The sequence below is a fragment of the Sus scrofa genome, chromosome 3 (assembly GCF_054392235.1).
Source record: "Sus scrofa isolate SSC_HxYL_T2T_F1_AM1 chromosome 3, Sscrofa_HxYL_maternal_Yorkshire_Landrace_v2.0, whole genome shotgun sequence".
NCBI classification, from domain to species: Eukaryota; Metazoa; Chordata; class Mammalia; order Artiodactyla; family Suidae; genus Sus; species Sus scrofa.
This window is the reverse complement of record NC_139385.1, coordinates 43,596,585-43,613,821: the sequence shown is the minus strand read 5'-3', so window position 1 is coordinate 43,613,821 and position 17,237 is coordinate 43,596,585. Positions and strand designations below refer to the sequence as shown.

The 17,237-nt window shown below is 44.1% G+C and overlaps 1 protein-coding gene and 1 pseudogene across 6 annotated transcripts in view; one reads left to right on the top strand and one right to left on the bottom strand.

Moving 5' to 3' along the window:
• The window catches only part of RBFOX1 (RNA binding fox-1 homolog 1), a 2,264,635-nt gene that overhangs the window by 28,503 nt on the left and 2,218,895 nt on the right, over window positions 1-17,237 (top strand). The window lies entirely within an intron of this gene.
• On the bottom strand, window positions 12,948-13,803 carry LOC102164962 (small ribosomal subunit protein uS2 pseudogene; annotated as a pseudogene).

Genomic DNA, 17,237 nt, shown 5'->3' with positions numbered 1-17,237 from the left:
AAGTCAGGAGTTCCTGTTGTGGCTCAGCGAGTTAAGAACCTGACATAGTGTCTGTGAGGATGCCGGTTTGATCCCTCGCCTTGCTTGGTGGGCTAAGGATCTGGCATTGCCGCAAGCGGAGGTGTAGGTGGCAGATGTGGCTTGAGCCGATGTTGCTATGGCTATCAAATAGGCCTGCAACTGCAGATCTGATTCAGCCCCTAGCTCGGGAACGTCCATATGCCACAGGTGCAGCCCCCAAAAGGAAAAAAATGGTGGAAACCAGAAGAGCAGAAGGTCCTTGGGCTCACAGTAGGGAGGTCTGTTCTGCTTACAGCAGCCCCACATCTCAGTGCCTTTTCTTAATACATACAAGTTGCTGGAAAAGACCAGGTGTTGAATGTTGAACCTTTGAGGTGATTTTTGGGGGAGGGAAAGTTGGGATGGATTCACCTATTTGGTATTCAGCAGGTATGCACGGATGCCTGTTTCATCCTAGACATTGTAGTGGGGACTGAGGGTCTGATGATGGGCAAAAGCAGGCAGGGTTCCTGCCTTCAGGGAGTGGACAGTTTAGGGATGCACCTTCCAGTACGGTAGCCACAGCCACATGGGGTCACTGAACTACTTCATTTTATTTTATTTTGTTTTATTTCGTTTTGTCTTTTTAGGGCCACACCCATGGCATGTGAAAGTTCCCAGGCTAGGGGTAGAATCGGAGCTGCAGCTGTCATCCTACACCACAGCCACAGCAATGCCAGATCTGAGCCATGTCTGCAACCTACACCACAGCTTACAGCAACGCCGGATAGTTTAACCCACTAAGTGAGGCCAGGGATCAAACCTGTGTCCTCATGGATGCTAGTCAGATTCGTTTCTGCTGAGCCATGATGGGAACTCCTTACTTCCTTTTATAATAGCAGGAAGTTATAATAGTGAAGTGAGGTGAGTACGAATCGAGATATGCTAGAAGTGGGGGAGTTACCGTTGTGGCTCAGTGGTTAATGAAACCGACTAGCATCCACGAGGATGAGGGTTCGGTCCCTGGCTTTGCTCGGTGGGTTAAGGATCTGGCATTGCTGTGAGCTGTGGTGTAGGCTGGCAGCTGTAGCTCTGATTCGACCCCTAGCCTGGGAACTTCGATATGCTGTGTGTGCAGCCCTTAAAAAAAAAAAAAAAAAGATGTTCAGTGAGAGGAGCCAGACGCAAAAGGCCACATATTGTAGGGCTCTGTTTATATGTATCATCTACAATGGGCAAATCCTTAGGAGCAGAAAGTAGATAGTCATTGCCAGGGGCTGAGAGTAAGGGAAATGGGAGATGACTGCTAATGGATACAGGGTGTCTTTTTAGGGGGATGAGTATGTTCTAAAATTGTGGTGGTAGTTACCCAACTCTGTGAATATACTAAACGCCATTGAATTGTATACCTTACATGGATGAGTTGTATGGTATGTGAATTATATTTCAACAAAGCTGTTATATTAAAAAAAAAAGTCTTCCCCTGATGAGATGACACTTAAGGGGAGACCTGGAGGGGGGATATGTGTTAACCAGGCAAGAAAGGTTGGGAACAGCATTTTGGGGTGAGGTACAGCACATGCGAAGACCCCGAGGTCAAAAGGAGTACAGCACATTTGAGGGACGTCAAAGAGGTTCTTGTGGCTGGGGCCTGCAAGGTCAGGGAGAGTATGAGGCGATGGAGCTGGAGGAGGGAGAGGCTGACTCACAGGGGTCTCCTGTGAAGGCACTGGAACCACATACTGTGTCACCTTGGGCACCTTGCTTGATGCGTGTTGGTGAAATAAAGGGCTGTCTGTCGTAGGATGAAACAAGATAATCATGCTCAGTAAAGGTGAGCTTGTGTGGGGAGCTGTCAGAAGGGAGTGACCTGTTTGGATGGCCATTCTGAAGATACTCCTGTGGTCTCTGTGTGGAGTCCAGATTGCAGCAGGAGAAGGAGACATGGGGAGACGTGTCCGGAGGTGTTCATAATCAAATAGCCAGAGACCATGGCTTGATTTATGATGATGTCAGAGGGTGGCTGAGCAGTGAATGAATTCCAGAAAGATTTAGGAGGTAAACGCAACAGGACTTGGCCACTGAAGGTGGGTTGAGTGGGCTGGAGGTCTAGAGAAAAAGCTTGAGATGAACTGCTCAGTGGGTGTTCGAGTCTGAGAAGCCCTGGGATCTCTGCAAACAGGAGTGTTGGCACTTATGATGGAAAGTCTAGACTTGGAAATGCCATTTGCAGTGTGTTCCAGTACCGCCAGCAACTCCCACCCCCACCCTGTGTCCCCAATTTATTACTTCTTTGTTTTAATTCATCACAGAGAGATGTTCATTTGCCTTTGTAAGAGATATGGAATGCTCCCGAGGAAGCATATTAAAATAATCTGGATTGATGTGGGGGAGTTAAATCTATTCAGATCTGCGCTGGTGTTATACTGGTCTAAGTCCCCTTCTGGTCGGCTATGGGAGGACAGTCCACGCTGGACTTGCTTTGACTGGAAAGGCCCCAGCAATGAGCACATTTGGCGTGGCCAGCCGAACCCCTTCATGCCGAGAAGGCAGTATTAAACGGGCACCTCTGCTGTTTTCTTCCCCACATCATTTGGCAGAAATGTTGCTGGGAGCTTGCTGCTGGTTTTCTCAGGTTTGATCTTGCCGTGGCAAGCCTGCGCTAACACTCAGCCGTGTTATCAAGCCGCTGCTCCAGCGTGGGCTGTGAGGGACGTGACCGTATTTTCCGTAAAACTCCAATGCAAATCGTCTCTGGAGCGCCAACCCCGTCACGTCCCCTGATGGGGAAGGGAAGGCAGCTGGGTGATTCTAGCTGCACATGTGCATCAGAGTTGTCTTCAGAAGCTCGTGCCTCTTATGTGGACTCTGAGGTGTCCCACTTTGACCTTGGGGCAGGGTTTTGGGTGTTCCGTAAGTGGAAAGTCAAATTTCAGAAGGAATTTGGAAAGCTGGGTTGGGCCTATGGCTGGAATCAAGGCTGGTCCCTGCGTACCCCAAGGGAAAACAGCATGGATTTTCTTGCCGACACCCTCTCACTGGATTCCTTGTCCTCCTGTGTCCTAGAGCTGGAGAACTCATGAAACCTATCAACTGGCTGAGGACACAAAGTAGCTAAAAAGTGTCCCCATACCCTCAGATTGGGGCTTCCATTGTCACACCTCACCCCCATCCTGGCAGCAGCCGGGCATAGCTGGGCATCCTCAATGAAATGGGCTTCCCTCCCCTGACTACCTCATTTCATTCAGCCTGAGCTCTGTCCATTGCTTAGACCAATGGGTCTCCACCTTGGCTGTACCTTGGAATCTCCTGGGAGATTAAAAAAAATATTGATGTCTGTTCACTCTGTGTAGTGTTTTCATGGTTCATCCACGTTGTAGTGTACACTGGTACTCTATTCTTTTTTCTTTTTCTTTCTTTTTTTTTTTTTTTTTTTTTTTTTTTTTTTTTTTTTTTTTTTTTATGGCTGCACCTGAGGCATGTGGAAGTTTCTGGGACAGAGATTGAATCCGAGCTGCAGCTGTGACCTATGCTACAGCTGTGGTGATGCTAATCCTTTAACCCATGGTGCTGGGCAGGGGGTTGAACTCGAGCCTCTGCAGCAACACAAGCTGCTATAGTTGCTTTATTATTTTTTTAATGGCCACACTTGTGGCATATGGAAGTTCCCAGGCGAGGGGTCAAATCAGAGCTGCAGCTGCCAGCCTGTGCCGGAGCCAGAGAAACACTGGATCCAAGACGCATCTGTGACCTACACTGCAGCTCGCGGCAGTGCTGGATCCTTTAACCCACTGAGCAAGGCCAGGGATTGAACCCACATCCTCATGGATACTAGTTGGGTTCTTAACCTGCTGAGCCATGACGAGAACTCCTGCAGTTGGATTCTTAACCCACTGTGCCACAGCGGGAACTCTAGTACTTCATTCTTTTTTATGGCTGTATAATGTTCCATCATAATGACAGACCACATTTGGTTTGTCCACTCATCCACTGATGGACATCTGGGCTGTTTCCACCTTTTGGCTATTGTATATATTTTGTGAGCCCATTTATATGAAATATCTGATGTAGGCAGACCCATTGAGACAGAAAGCAGTTTAGCTGGAGGGAAGGTGAAGTGACTGCTAATGGGTGTAAGGTTTCCTTCTGACAGGGTGAGAATGTTTTGGAGCTTGATAGACGTGGTGGTTGAATAACACTCTGAACGTACCAAATGATATGAATTGTCTGTACACTTTAAAATGGCGACTTTTATTTTATATACATTTTACCCCAATTAAAAAAAAATAATGCTGCTTGTGTTCTACCTCCAGAGGTTTTTTTTTTTTTTTTTTTTTTGTCTTTTTGCTATTTCTTTGGGCCGCTCCCGTGGCATATGGAGGTTCCCAGGCTAGGGGTCGAATCGGAGCTGTAGCCACTGGCCTACGCCAGAGCCACAGCAACGCGGGATCCGAGCCGCGTCTGCAACCTACACCACAGCTCACGGCAACGCTGGATCGTTAACCCACTGAGCAAGGGCAGGGACCGAACCCGCAACCTCATGGTTCCTAGTCGGATTCGTTAACCACTGCGCCACGACGGGAACTCCCCCCTCCAGAGGTTCTAAAGTAATTGGTCCAGGAAGTGGAGCCTGGATTTGGATTTTAAAAGCTCCCAGGTAGTTCTAATGTGCAGCATGGGCCGAGAACTCCTGCTTCAATCTCTCTTCCTGGAATCGCCTTTTCATTTTCCTTCACATTTGGGGGTAACTTGTACACTGCAGTCTAAAGACCAACTGCACTGAATACACCAGGATCTTTGCTAACTGTGTATCTTCTCTGGATCCAACTCTGACTTACCAAGTCAGAATCTCAGGAGTGGGGCTGTACGTAGGGGACAGTACCCATTTCACCAGCACCAAACCAGGCAACTGCTACGGCACAATGATCTGAGAACTTCTTCCACAAACTCTTGGGTTTCCCCACTGTTCACCCCTCCATGTGTCAGCTACTAGGTCACTGTCCTGCGGACCTGGTGTGAACAAGACACAAGTGTTCCCTCTCTTATGGACTCTCAGTGAAGCAGCACAGCCTGCAACGTTCCCTCACTCGTCAAAAATGCATGTGGCATTGTCGGTAGGGCTCATGTGTTTGACTCCTGGGCAGAGAGAGGAGAGTGATCACAGCCCAGCATCCCTTCCTCCCAGGCTGGCTCTCCCTGAGGAGCCTGAGAACACAACTCTGAAATCAGGTTCAAGCCCAAGTTCGACATCCTTCTTAGTTCTGTCAAGTACATAAGCCTGTTTATATATTCATTGTCTATGGTTGTGTAACTCTATTACTGCAAACGTAGTGGCTTTAAAACAATACATGTTTGAAATTCCCTGGTGGCTAAGTGGGTTAAGAATCTGGTGTTGTCACTGCTGTGGGTCAGGTCACTGCTTTGGTATGGGTTCAATCTCTGGACTGGGAACTTCTCTCAAAAAAATAACACTCATTTGTTAGGGTGGTTTCTGTGGGTCAGGGATCCAGGGTGGGGGCTTGAATGGGTCCTTTGGTCTGGGTCTTACAAAGCTGCCATGCAAGATGTTGGCTGGGCTGCACACTCATCTGGAAGCTCCAGTGGTGATGGGTCAGCTTCCAAGTGCACATGATTGTTGGCAGCATTGCAAGCTGCCAGACTTAGGTCCTCAATTTTTCATTGGTTGTTGCCAACCGACAGCTCCTTGCCACGTGGGTCTCTGCGTGCTGGTAGCTTACAACATGGCAGCTGGCTTCTCCAAAGGCGGTCAACTGAAAAGTCTCTTAGTGAGATAGATTTATGATCTTATCTAACAATAAAACATCCCTTTAGCCATATTCTAGTGGTTAGAAGCAGGTCACAGTTCCCACCCACAGGCAAGGGGACACACTACACAAATATACAAAAGCCAGCAGGTGGGAATCTGCCATTGTTTTCCAAATATGAAATGGAGATAACTATGCTCCCTACCTCCCAGGGTTATAGTGAAGATTAAATGAGAGGATGCATGAAAAGCTTGCTACAGAGTAAAAGCTTAATAAATATTCACTTCACTGTCATTATTATCAGCATCACGATTATCTGTATTAACATTATCAGATTGTTACCAGTGGTCTTGGGTCTCCAGGATGTGTCAGGCACCTCCCTCTATGGCCCCAAAGTTCCTTCTGAGATCTTCCTATGCTGTTCTCACAGGACCTCCTTCATCCCACCGTGGAGAGCTAACCCTGGATCCTATATTTGTTTCCCAGTTTGACTTGTCTGGAACATGGGCTTTTAGTTGAAGGTGACATTTTATAAAAAGCAGCATCTCAGAGTTCTCTGGTGGCTTAGGTTGCTGCTGTGGCGAGGATTTGATCCCTGGCCCTGGATCTTCCGCAGGCTGAGCACGTGGCAAAAAAAAAAAAAAAAAAAAAAAAAAAAGGCAGCAGCATCTTTACCTGAGTTCAAGGTATCTCTGAGGGTCTCTGTCCCTGGTGGGGTCTGTAACTTTGTTCTCTTCTCTACTTTGAGTTCTTCACTGAAAGAACGGGAGGGAGCTTCCTTCCTGTTTTAAAAGTCTGCCTCTCCCCTGCATTCCAGGTTCCCGTTTGAGAGATGTTTATATATCCAGTGCCCATTGAGTCCATTTGATGAAAAAAATCTGTTAATGTGCTGGGCCAGATGTTGTGCTTGGTTCCAGGGATGTAAAAATCAATGAGATGTATCTCCTATTGATACATCAGAGTGCAGTGGGGGAATTTAGACTTGAGATAGTGTTTCTATTTTGGGACTGAAGTTCGTATTTGCATACAAAGAGATTTTAGGTGGACCAAGGGCTGACTGGGTGCTACACAGACTTGGCATTAAACAGTGGTTCAGTTACATTGTGATAAGGTTATTTACATTTTAATTCTCTCATCTTTATGACCGTCAAGAACACAGCTAGAGGTGCTAAAATGTTTTGTTAAGCACTTTATATTCTCCCTTTTAAACATGAAGAGCAGGGTCTACTTCAGACCCTTCTGTAGCCAACAGTATCCAGGTAGAACTGGATAATATTGTTGCACTGCCATTGACTTTACTTTTTGTAGGCGGTTGCAGCAAATGAGTCCTTTAAAAAGAAATGTATCGAAGTAAAAAAAGTTTTGAAAAGAGGGCTGCCATATTTTAGCACCAGTTGATTATAGCTGGATTTACTAGATGATTTAAATAAGTCTGGATTTTTCTGTGAAAATGTCTAAATATGCCTGTTGGCTCAAATAAAAAAATATTGTGTGATTCAAACAAAATATACCATAGGCAGCTGGTAGTGAGAAGTGTAACACAGGCAGTGTGTTTAATTTTTGAAGTAATAGTAAGGTCAAATCTTGGGGGAGTGTGAGCAATAAATACATCTCAAAATGCTAGCATTGGATTTCTAGAGTGCTCCAAAGTAAAGACTTTTGTTACTGATATGTGAGAGTTTGGTCCTACACAGTGTAGGTGGAAACTTTCAGGAAGGTTACATGGCATGCCAGGGGTTGGCTGGTTGGAAGAAACTCAGAAATCAAGAGACATAAAAGAAATGAAAATGACACTAAGAGTATTGAAAAATCCAGTGTTCTGCAGAGTGCAGGCTGCACTGTTTGAGAAATCTGGAGTTGTGTGTTCTCCTTGATTTTCAAACAACATACAATAAAATGCACAGATCTTAAGTGTTCAATTTGGTGAGTTTTGACGGTTGTGTACATCCATGTAACCATCATGCCAACAAGATGTAGAATATTTCCTTAGCCCCAGAAAGCTCCCCAATGACCCTGATCACCTCCCATCACCTCCTAGGGGCAATTGATATTCTGGTCTCCAACATCCTAGATTCAGTTTGCGAGTTTGGGGGCTTCATATAAATGGAATCACGTTCTCCCTTTTGCCTCACTTTCCCCCCAGACAAAATGTTGTAGAGATTGATCCAGAATTGTGTGTAACAGTAGTTTCTTCCCTTTTTAATCTTTTATTGGTGAGTAGTAATCCATTATATGAATAGTCCATAATTTGTTTACTCATCCACCACTAGATGGGCATTGGTTTCCAGTTTTTTTGTTATTCCGAAGAATGCTCTTGTGAACAATTACTTGCAAATCTTCATGCGGACATATATTTTTACTCTCTTCAGTAAATACTTAGGAGTGGAATTGCTGGGTCATAGGGTAGGTGTGTAGTTAACTTTGTGGAAAAAAAAAACCAAAACCTGCCAAAGTGTTTTCCGAAGTGGCTGTACCATTTTACATCCTTATAAGCAACAAAGGAGAATCCCAGTTGTTCCATATTGTCATCTGCTGTTGTCATTATTTATTTATTTGCTTGCTTTTCAGGGCTGCACCCGTGGCATATGGATGTTCCCAGGCTAGGGGTCGAATCAGAATTACAGCTGTCAGCCTACGCTACAGCCACAGCAATGCAGGATCCGAGCCGCATCTGCGACCTACACCACAGCTCATGGCAACGCCAGATCCTTAACCCACTGAGCAAGGCCAGGGATCGAACCCACAACCTCATTGTTCCCAGTCAGACTTGTTAACCACTGAGCCACGACGGGAACTCCTGCCTTGCCATTTTCTTAATGGTGTTCTGTGATGAGAAGCTACTTAAAATTTTGATGAATTTCAGTTTATCATTTTTTTTTTCTTTATTTGGTCAGGGCTTTTTGTGTTTGCCTAAGAAACTTTGTTAACCCCAAGGTTGCAAGAATATTCTCCTGTGTTTTTTTCATAGAAGTTTTATGGTTTCAACTTTGTGTTTAAATCTCTGATCCATCTCAAATTAATTTTCATGCACAGTTTGAAGTAGAGGTCAAAGTTTCTTTAATTCTCAGGTGGAGGTCTAGTTGGTTGTTCTGCCATTAGTTAAGAAAGTATTTCTCTCCTCATTGAATTGATTTGGTATCTTTGTAAAAAGTATCAATTGACCATATATGTGTGGGTCTATTCTTGAATTCTTGTATTTGTTCCATTGATCTATTTTCCATCCTTATGACGATACCACACTATCTTGGTTATATGGCTTTATAGTAAGTCTGGAATTCAGGATGTGTAAGCCTTCCAATCTTGTTCCCCTTTCTCAAGATTGTTTTGGCTATTTTATATTGCTTGTATTTCCATATACATTTTATAGTCAGAGTGTTGAGTTTCCTGAGAAACTCTTTTGAGATTGTTTGGGATTGCCTTTAATCTATAGATCGGTTCAGGGAGGACTGCTGTTTTAACAGTATTATATTAGTTATAACAGTATAATATTGCATCTTCTAATCCAGGAACATATCATGTCTATTCATTTTATTTTGGTCTTCTCTAAGTGATCTTCAGTGTAGAGTTTTTTGTTAATCTTTCTTTCAGATTTGTTCCTGGTTGTTTGATGTCTATTGATACTATTTTATTTATTATTTTATTTTATTTTATTTTTTGCTTCTTAGGGCCATACCCGTGGCATATGGAGATTCCCAGTCTAGGGGTCTAATTGGAACTATAGCTGCCAGCCTATGCCATAGCCACAGCAATGCCAGATCCGAGCTGTGTCTGCAACATACATCACAGCTCAGGGCAACGCTGGATCCGTAACCCACTGAGCAAGACCAGATATTGAATCTGCAACCTCATGGCTCCTAGTCTGATTCGTTTCCACTGTACCACAACAGGAACTCCTATTGATATATTCTATTGATATATTTTAAATGGTACTGTTTAAAAATGTTATTTTCCAATTGTTCATTGGCCGTATATAATTTTTTTTTTTTTTTTTTTTTTTTTGCCTTTTGAGGGCCACACCCATGGCATACAGAGGTTCCCAGGCCAGGGCTCGAACTGGAGCTGTAGCCGCTGGCCTACACCACAGCCACAGCAGTGTGGGATCCGAGCTGCATCTGTGACCTACACCACAGCTCACCGCAGTGCTGGATCTTCAACCCACTGAGCAAAGCCAGGGATCAAACCTGCATCCTCATGGATGCTAGTCAGATTTGTTTCTGCTGAGCCACCACAGGAATGGTAGATAAAAATTTAATTGGAGTTCCCATCGTGGCTCAGCGAAAATGAATCTGACTGGTATCCATGGGGGCATAGTTTCGATCCTTGGCCTCGATGAAAGGAGGTTGGGGATCTGGCGTTGCTGTGGGCTGTGGTGTAGGCCAGTGGCTACAGCTCTGATTTGACTCCTGGCCTGGGAACCTCCATATGCCGCAGGTGTGGCCCTAAAAAGACAAAAAAATAATTAATTTTTATGTATTGACCTTATATCTAGATATATAACTAAACTTATTAATTATGGTGGTTTTTGTAGATTTCATAGGATTTTTCTATGTACACAGTCATGTTATTTGCAAATAATGAACTTTACTTCTTTCTCTTGTAATTTTTATGCTTTTTATTTTTCTTGCTTTGTAGTACTAACTGTGAATTCCCATAATATGTTGAGTAGAATAAGTAATAATGGACATCCTTGACTTATTTCTTAAGGGAAACACATTTATTGTTTTATCAGGGATATGATGTTTGCTATAAGTTTTAAAATAATGCTCTTGATCAGATTGAGGAAGTTTCCTTTTATTCTTAGTTTGCTGAGGGTTTTTTAAAAAAGGCCATAAATTGGTGACCTTTTTAAAATTTTATCAAGTGTTTTACCTACATCTATTGAGAAAAATCATGATTTTTCTTTTTCTTCTTAATGTAATGAATTACACTAATTACTTAAAATTTTTTTTAATTGTTATTTCCCCAATACGATTTTTTTCCTACTGTGCAGCCTGGTGACCCAGTTACACATACATGGATACATTCTTTTTTCTCCCATTATCATGCTCCATCATAAGTGACTAAACATAGTTCTCAGTGCTACACAGCAGGATTTCATTGCTAATCCATTCCAAAAGCAATAGTTTGCTTCTATTAACCCCAAGCTCCCCATCCATTCCACTCCCTCCCCCTCCCCACTAATTACTTTTTTTTTTTTTTTTTTTTTTGTCTTTTTGTCATTTCTTGGGCCGCTCCCGAGGCATGGCATATGGAGGTTCCCAGGCTAGGGGTTGAATTGGAGCTGTAGCCGCCAGCCTACGCCAGAGCCACAGCAACGTGGGATCCGAGCCGCGTCTGCAACCTACACCACAGCTCACGGCAACGCCGGATCGTTAACCCACTGAGCAAGGGCAGGGATCGAACTCGCAACCTCATGGTTCCTCGTCGGATTCGTTAACCACTGCGCCATGACGGGAACTCCGCCTACTAATTACTTTTTGAGTGTTGAACCAACCTTGTATTCCTGAGATAAACCTCATTTTGTCATGTTGTATTATATTTTTTACATATTGCTGGATTTGATTTGCAAATATTTTATTAAGGATGTTTATATCAGTGTTCATGAAGAATGTTGGTGTGTGGTTTTTGTTGCTGTTTGTATGTGGCTGGCCTCATAAAATGAATTGGAAATGTTCTCTCTTCTTATTTTTGCAAAGAGTGTGGGTATGTTTACATTATTTATTTAATAAGTACTTGATAGAATTTATAAGTGAAGACATCTGAGACTGTGGCTTTTCTTTGTGAGAAACTATTAAACTATGGATTCAACTTGATTACTAGCTATATGGCTATTCATATTTTCTATTTCTTCTTTTTTTTCAGTTTTGGTACTGTGTCTTTCCAGGAATTTATCCATTTCATTTGACACAGTGTTGTTCATTTCATCGCTGATTATCCTTTGAGTGTTGATATGATCTCTACTGATATCACCTCTTTAATTTCTGATGGTGGTACTTTGTGTTTTCTCTTCTTTCCCTCTTGGTCCTTCTTGCTAGATTTGTTTGAGGGACAGCCTCTAAAGTGGTTCCTAGTTGTCTCTGCCTCTTGGTCTTCACTCCCTTGTGCAATTTCTATCACTTTCGTCTTTGCTGAACCCTGTGCATTACTTTTAATTAACAGAGTGTGGAAAAGATGATAGGATGTTACTTTGGAGATTTTTTTACAAAATGACTCTTGCTTCCATTTTGCACATCCTTTTTTACTCTTCTGCTTGTATTTCTTACAAGTAGCATATAATTGATCTTGCTTCTTTGTCCAATCTTTCAATCTGTACCTTTTACAAGGAGTGTATAAGCCATTTACAGTCAATGTAATTACTGATATAGTTGGATTTAAGTCTGCTGTCTTGGGCTTTATTTTTTATTTGTGTCTTCTGTCCCTTGTTCCTCCATTTCTCCTTTTCCACTTTCTTTTGGGTTAATCAATTATTTTTTTTTTTTTAGTATTCTTTGTGTGCTTTGAAGTGTCCTTTTGGCTGATAAGAAAACTTCAAATTAGAAAATAATCTTTATTATTAGTGCCCCAAGGGAACTCCCTCATCTTTTTTTTTTTTTTTTCAATTTTAGAAACGGTTTTATTTTCCATCCACCAATTTCCATTATAGGAGTTTGTGTAAGGGGAGTTCCCATTGTGGTGCAGTGGAAATGAATCCGACTAGGAACCATGAGGTTGCAGGTTTGATCCCTGGCCTCGCTTCCGGGATTAAGGATCTGGTGTGGCTGTGGCTGTGGCTCTGGTGTAGGCTGGCGGCTACAGCTCCTAGCCTGGGAACTTCCGTATGCCGTGGGTGCGGCCCTAAAGAGAAAAAGAAAGAAAGAAAAAAAAAACACCCCCCTCTCCCCCCGGCAAAGATCTGGAGTTCCTGTCGTGGTGCAGTGGTTAACGAATCTGACTAGGAACAATGAGGTTGCAGGTTCGATCCCTGACCTTGCTCAGTGGGTTAACGATCCGGCGTTGCCATGAGCTGTGGTGTAGGTTGCAGACGGGGCTCACATCCTGCGTTGCTGTGCCTCTGGCGTAGGCCGATGGCTACAGCTCTGATTAAACCCCTAGCCTGGGAACCTCCATATGCCATGGGAGTGGCCCTAGAAAAGGCAAAAAGACAAAAAAAAAAAAAAAAAAAAGAGTTTGTGTAAGAACAATTTAAGACCCCTCAGTGATTATTCCTACCCATTCAGTAGCCTGAGCAGTGGCAGCTGCAGACCAGTCTTCAGTAGGGAACTGCCGGATGGGCATAGAGGGCACCTTTATGGAGGGCCTTTGGACCAGTCTGCCACCTCAGGTTGAGTAGCAGTGAACTCAGGAGGTGGAGCAGACCATTCACCCTGAAATTCCTCCTTGGTCACAGCCTTCTCGGCTGCTGCCTGCTCTTCCTTTTCAGTCTCTTCAGGATCTCTGTAGAAGCAGAGATCAGGCATGACCTCCCATGGGTGTTCATGAGAGATGGTGCCAGGCACATGCAGATCTTCCTAGGTGAGCATCCACCCCATCAGACCCACTGAGTGAGCTCCCTTACTGCATGGACTGGCAATGTCCACGTAATGTAGAGGAGAGTCTGCGTTGCACAGAGCAATGGTAGGCAGGTTAATGAAAGAGGCTCTGTGAGATGCTGGTGGTCAGCCCTGGGGTCAGTAACCACCAGAAGTCTTGGCTCCAGAAGGCTGCCGGGTCTGGTTAGTGAAGGTTCCAGGAGTGAAGAGGCCAGCACTAGGCGTGACGCTAGTGGCAGCAGCAAACTTCAGCACAGCTCGCTGGCCAGTATTCCTGGAGGATATGACACTGACATCAGCTGGGTTCTCAATGGCAACAATGGCAGGAGCTGCCAACCGAAGCTTCTCCCAGGTTCTCTTCAGATTTATGCTGTAGATGCCATCACTTTTCCTTTTGTAGATGTACTGTTCCATTTGGAAGTCAAGGTGTCACCTAGGTGGGTTCCTGCTGCAAAGAATTTGAGGACCTCCTCCTCTTTCATTTGCAGGACTTTGAGGGCTCTGGACATTGTGACAGTTTCCCTTTAAGTTACAGTGGGAATCAAGGACAACGCTGTATGGACCCCTGTCTGGGTAGCATGGAAAGTGGGAACTCCGTCATCTTTATTATTATTATTATTATTATTATTTAGGGCCCACTCATGGCATGTGGAGGTTCCCAGGCTAGGGGTCGAATCGGAGCTGTAGCTGCTGGCCTACCCACAGCCACAGCAATGCCAGATATGAGCCACATCTGTGATGTACACCACAGCTCACAGCAATCTGGATCCTTAACCCACCGAGCGAGGCCAGGGATCAAACCTGCCTCCTCATGGATACTAGTCAGATTCGTTTCTGCTGAGCCACGATGGGAACTCCTTATTATTTGTGATCAGAAAAAACCCTTCTGTGTAGCACTGAGAACTATGTCTAGTCACTTATGATGGAGCATGATCATGTGAGAAAAATGCACGTATACGTGAATGTGTAACTGGGTCACCATGCTGTACAGTAGGAAAAAAATATATTGGGGAAATAACAATAAAAAAATTAAAAAAAGAAAAAAACTACTGGGGTTCCCATCATAGTTCAGTGGAAACAAACCTGAGTAGCATCCATGAGGATGTGGGTTCGATCCCTGGTCCTTCTCAGTGGGTTAAGGATCCAGTGTTGCAGTGACCTGTGATGTAGGTCACAGATGCGGCTCGTCATCTGACACTGCTGTGGCTGTGGTGTATGTAGGCTGGCAGCGGTAGTTCTGATTTGACCCCTAGCCTGGGAACTTCCATATGCTACAGGTGCAGCCCTAAAAAGCAAAAAACAAAAACAAACAGAACCCCCAACTACCGTGAGCTTATCCTCAGAGGGGCTGTTGGTCTAGACTGGAAAGGACGGTGCACTAATGTGATCATCACAGCATTATGGGTCCATACAGCACAGGGCACACACAGCACATCACCCCTCTTCTCTCTGGGCTTTGCTGTCAGGCTGCAGCACATGCGCCACACTGGCAGAGGATTCTATGCATGCAGTCCACAGGGTTCAATCTGCTGTAAATATGACTCTTTTGGAGTGTGCATTTCAGCTTCATGGTCAAGCTGTGTCTCTCTCCAGGGGCTTCTAGACTTCTGCTTGCTGTCACCTCTCCTTCCATCATAGCTGCATCTCTCAGTTTGATAAATGTCAGGGAACATTCTGAAACTCTGTGGAAAAGCTGTTCGTGTTTTAGATAAACTTCAGACATTCTTCTGACTTGGAGGGGCTGGAATCCAAGCAGTGCTTAAGCTCCCTCCCCTATCCTATATCATGATGCATATTTTAGGAAAAAAAAGAACCATGCCTTATAGGTGTTAAAGTATCATTCACTCCATTCCTCTCCATTTTTGCTTTGTTTATGACTTAGATTAATTCTGAATCTTTTGTACCTGGACTCCTATGAAAATTCCAATAAAGCAAAAATGATTAAAATTGGATTGCCCATAGATGCTGTTTTCCCCTGGAGCGAGGTTCAGCATCTAAATAAGGGGGAGGCCCAAACCCTGCATATCAGCCTTTTAAACAAGGCACAGTGGGAATACCTCCATTTGGATCCATAAATACCAAATAGGAAATCTTAAATGGGACTTTTCTCTACAGCTTTAAAAAAAATCCAATATGAGATTATAGTTTTGATCATAACTTAATTTTTCATTTCCATTTGAACTTTAATTTTACTTAAATTTTCTTCTGACAAATCTCCAAAGGAATATTTAAGTGACACAGCATAATGCTGGCAGATTATTCATATATCAACCCTTAGGCTACCAAGGAAGCCTTCATCATCTCAGAGTGAGTTTTATTGGAATCTGTAGCTCACAAAATATTGCTTTCTGACAGCTCCTGTGCAGTAGAATTTAAAGGCATAAGTTTAGGGAGAATTTACACTTTGGCAGCATCCTCTGCTACACCTTTTAGGAACATTAAATCAGCAGGCTCCCCAGTGATACTTCTGTGGAAAGGTGTTAGGTAGGCCCCTTGCATTTATTTCCGGATAGGTGGGGGAGCTTGGAATAGCCCTTGTGCCTCTTACTCTTTGGGGCAGTATAAGTGGAAGGCAGCAGCTCTGCCCTTCTGCTCAATGTACTTTCCAAGGGGAGATCGGTCTGTCTTGGTGATGCGAACAGGATGCAAAATCCCATTCCAGAGTTGCTGCTAAGAGCTAGTGATGCTCCATTCATTGAACAAATATTTATTGAGCACCTACTGTTGCCAGACACTTTTCTAAGTCTTGGGGACATAGTGGTGAGTAAATCAGACACATGGGTCCCTTCATGGAGTTCATGAGCTGGTAGGGAAGACAGAAATTAAACTCTAAAAGGCACACATATGTCCATCATAACTGGTGATGAGAACTATGAAGAAAATAATATCTCCATGGAATTTCAGCTGCAACTTGGAGGACAGGTGGAAGTTAGGCAGATGAAGGGTCTTTCCTGAAATAATATATAGAAATGTTTTCATTCATGTTTTCCCTGTTCCCCTTGAGTTTGAACTTTTCATGCAGTTGTTGGCAACTTGGATCTAGTTTCATGAATTTGCTTCTTCATGTCCTCCCCCCACCCTTGTTTTCCAGTGAGCCATCTTGGCTTATTGATTTGGAGGAGTTTTACTTTTCCTAGGGAGGTTTTAATCCACCTGCACCTTGTGTGCTATCTGTAGATGGACTGGCATATAGACAGGGACTGAGTGAGAGATGACTGCCCTGCATGGAGCAGTCTGAACTGGTGGCCTCAAGAAAGGCTGGTTTAATGGGATCAGTCTGGGATCAAGTGGGCGAGAGTCTCTGTGGGGTCCGTTCTGTCTCCTACACTGGATTACAGAATCTGGGGCTTGATTACAGAATCTGGGGCTTGTATGGAAGAGAAATCCAGCTTTCCTATTCTGAGCCCCGCACTGCAGGGGCTTGGATTGTGAGCAGTGAAACCCTGGCAGGGATTCTTCCCATGGAGTCTCTAAAACACCTGCTTCCTGTCGTTCACCGAGATGAGGAAGGGCGTGCTTACTTCTGTGGGGGGTAAGGAGGGTGGGGGCTGGCGGCGAACACTGGGGTGCTATTTTTCTCCTCAACCTGCATCTCTAGCTATTTCTCTTGACTTCTTTAAAGACCAGGTTTTACTCCATTGGTTAGCAAAACAAAGCGGCCTTCAGAAGCCTGGTGTTGGGATCTGTGAGATTTTACTCAATGTTTCTCCTCCATGTTTCTTGCCCTTGCAAGAAATTTCTTGTGACTTTCTTTTCTTGTGAAAATAATGGCCACAGAAGAAAAGAGAAATCCCACGTCATTGATCCTCCTGGATTTGTCAGCAAATTCCATGGGAAGGCAGATACTGTGATGCCATCCTGTTGTGCTGTGCACTGTGCAGACATCACTAGTCAATCCCAGCCTCTATTTTGGTCAAATCTTCAGGATCCTCACCAGTGCAAT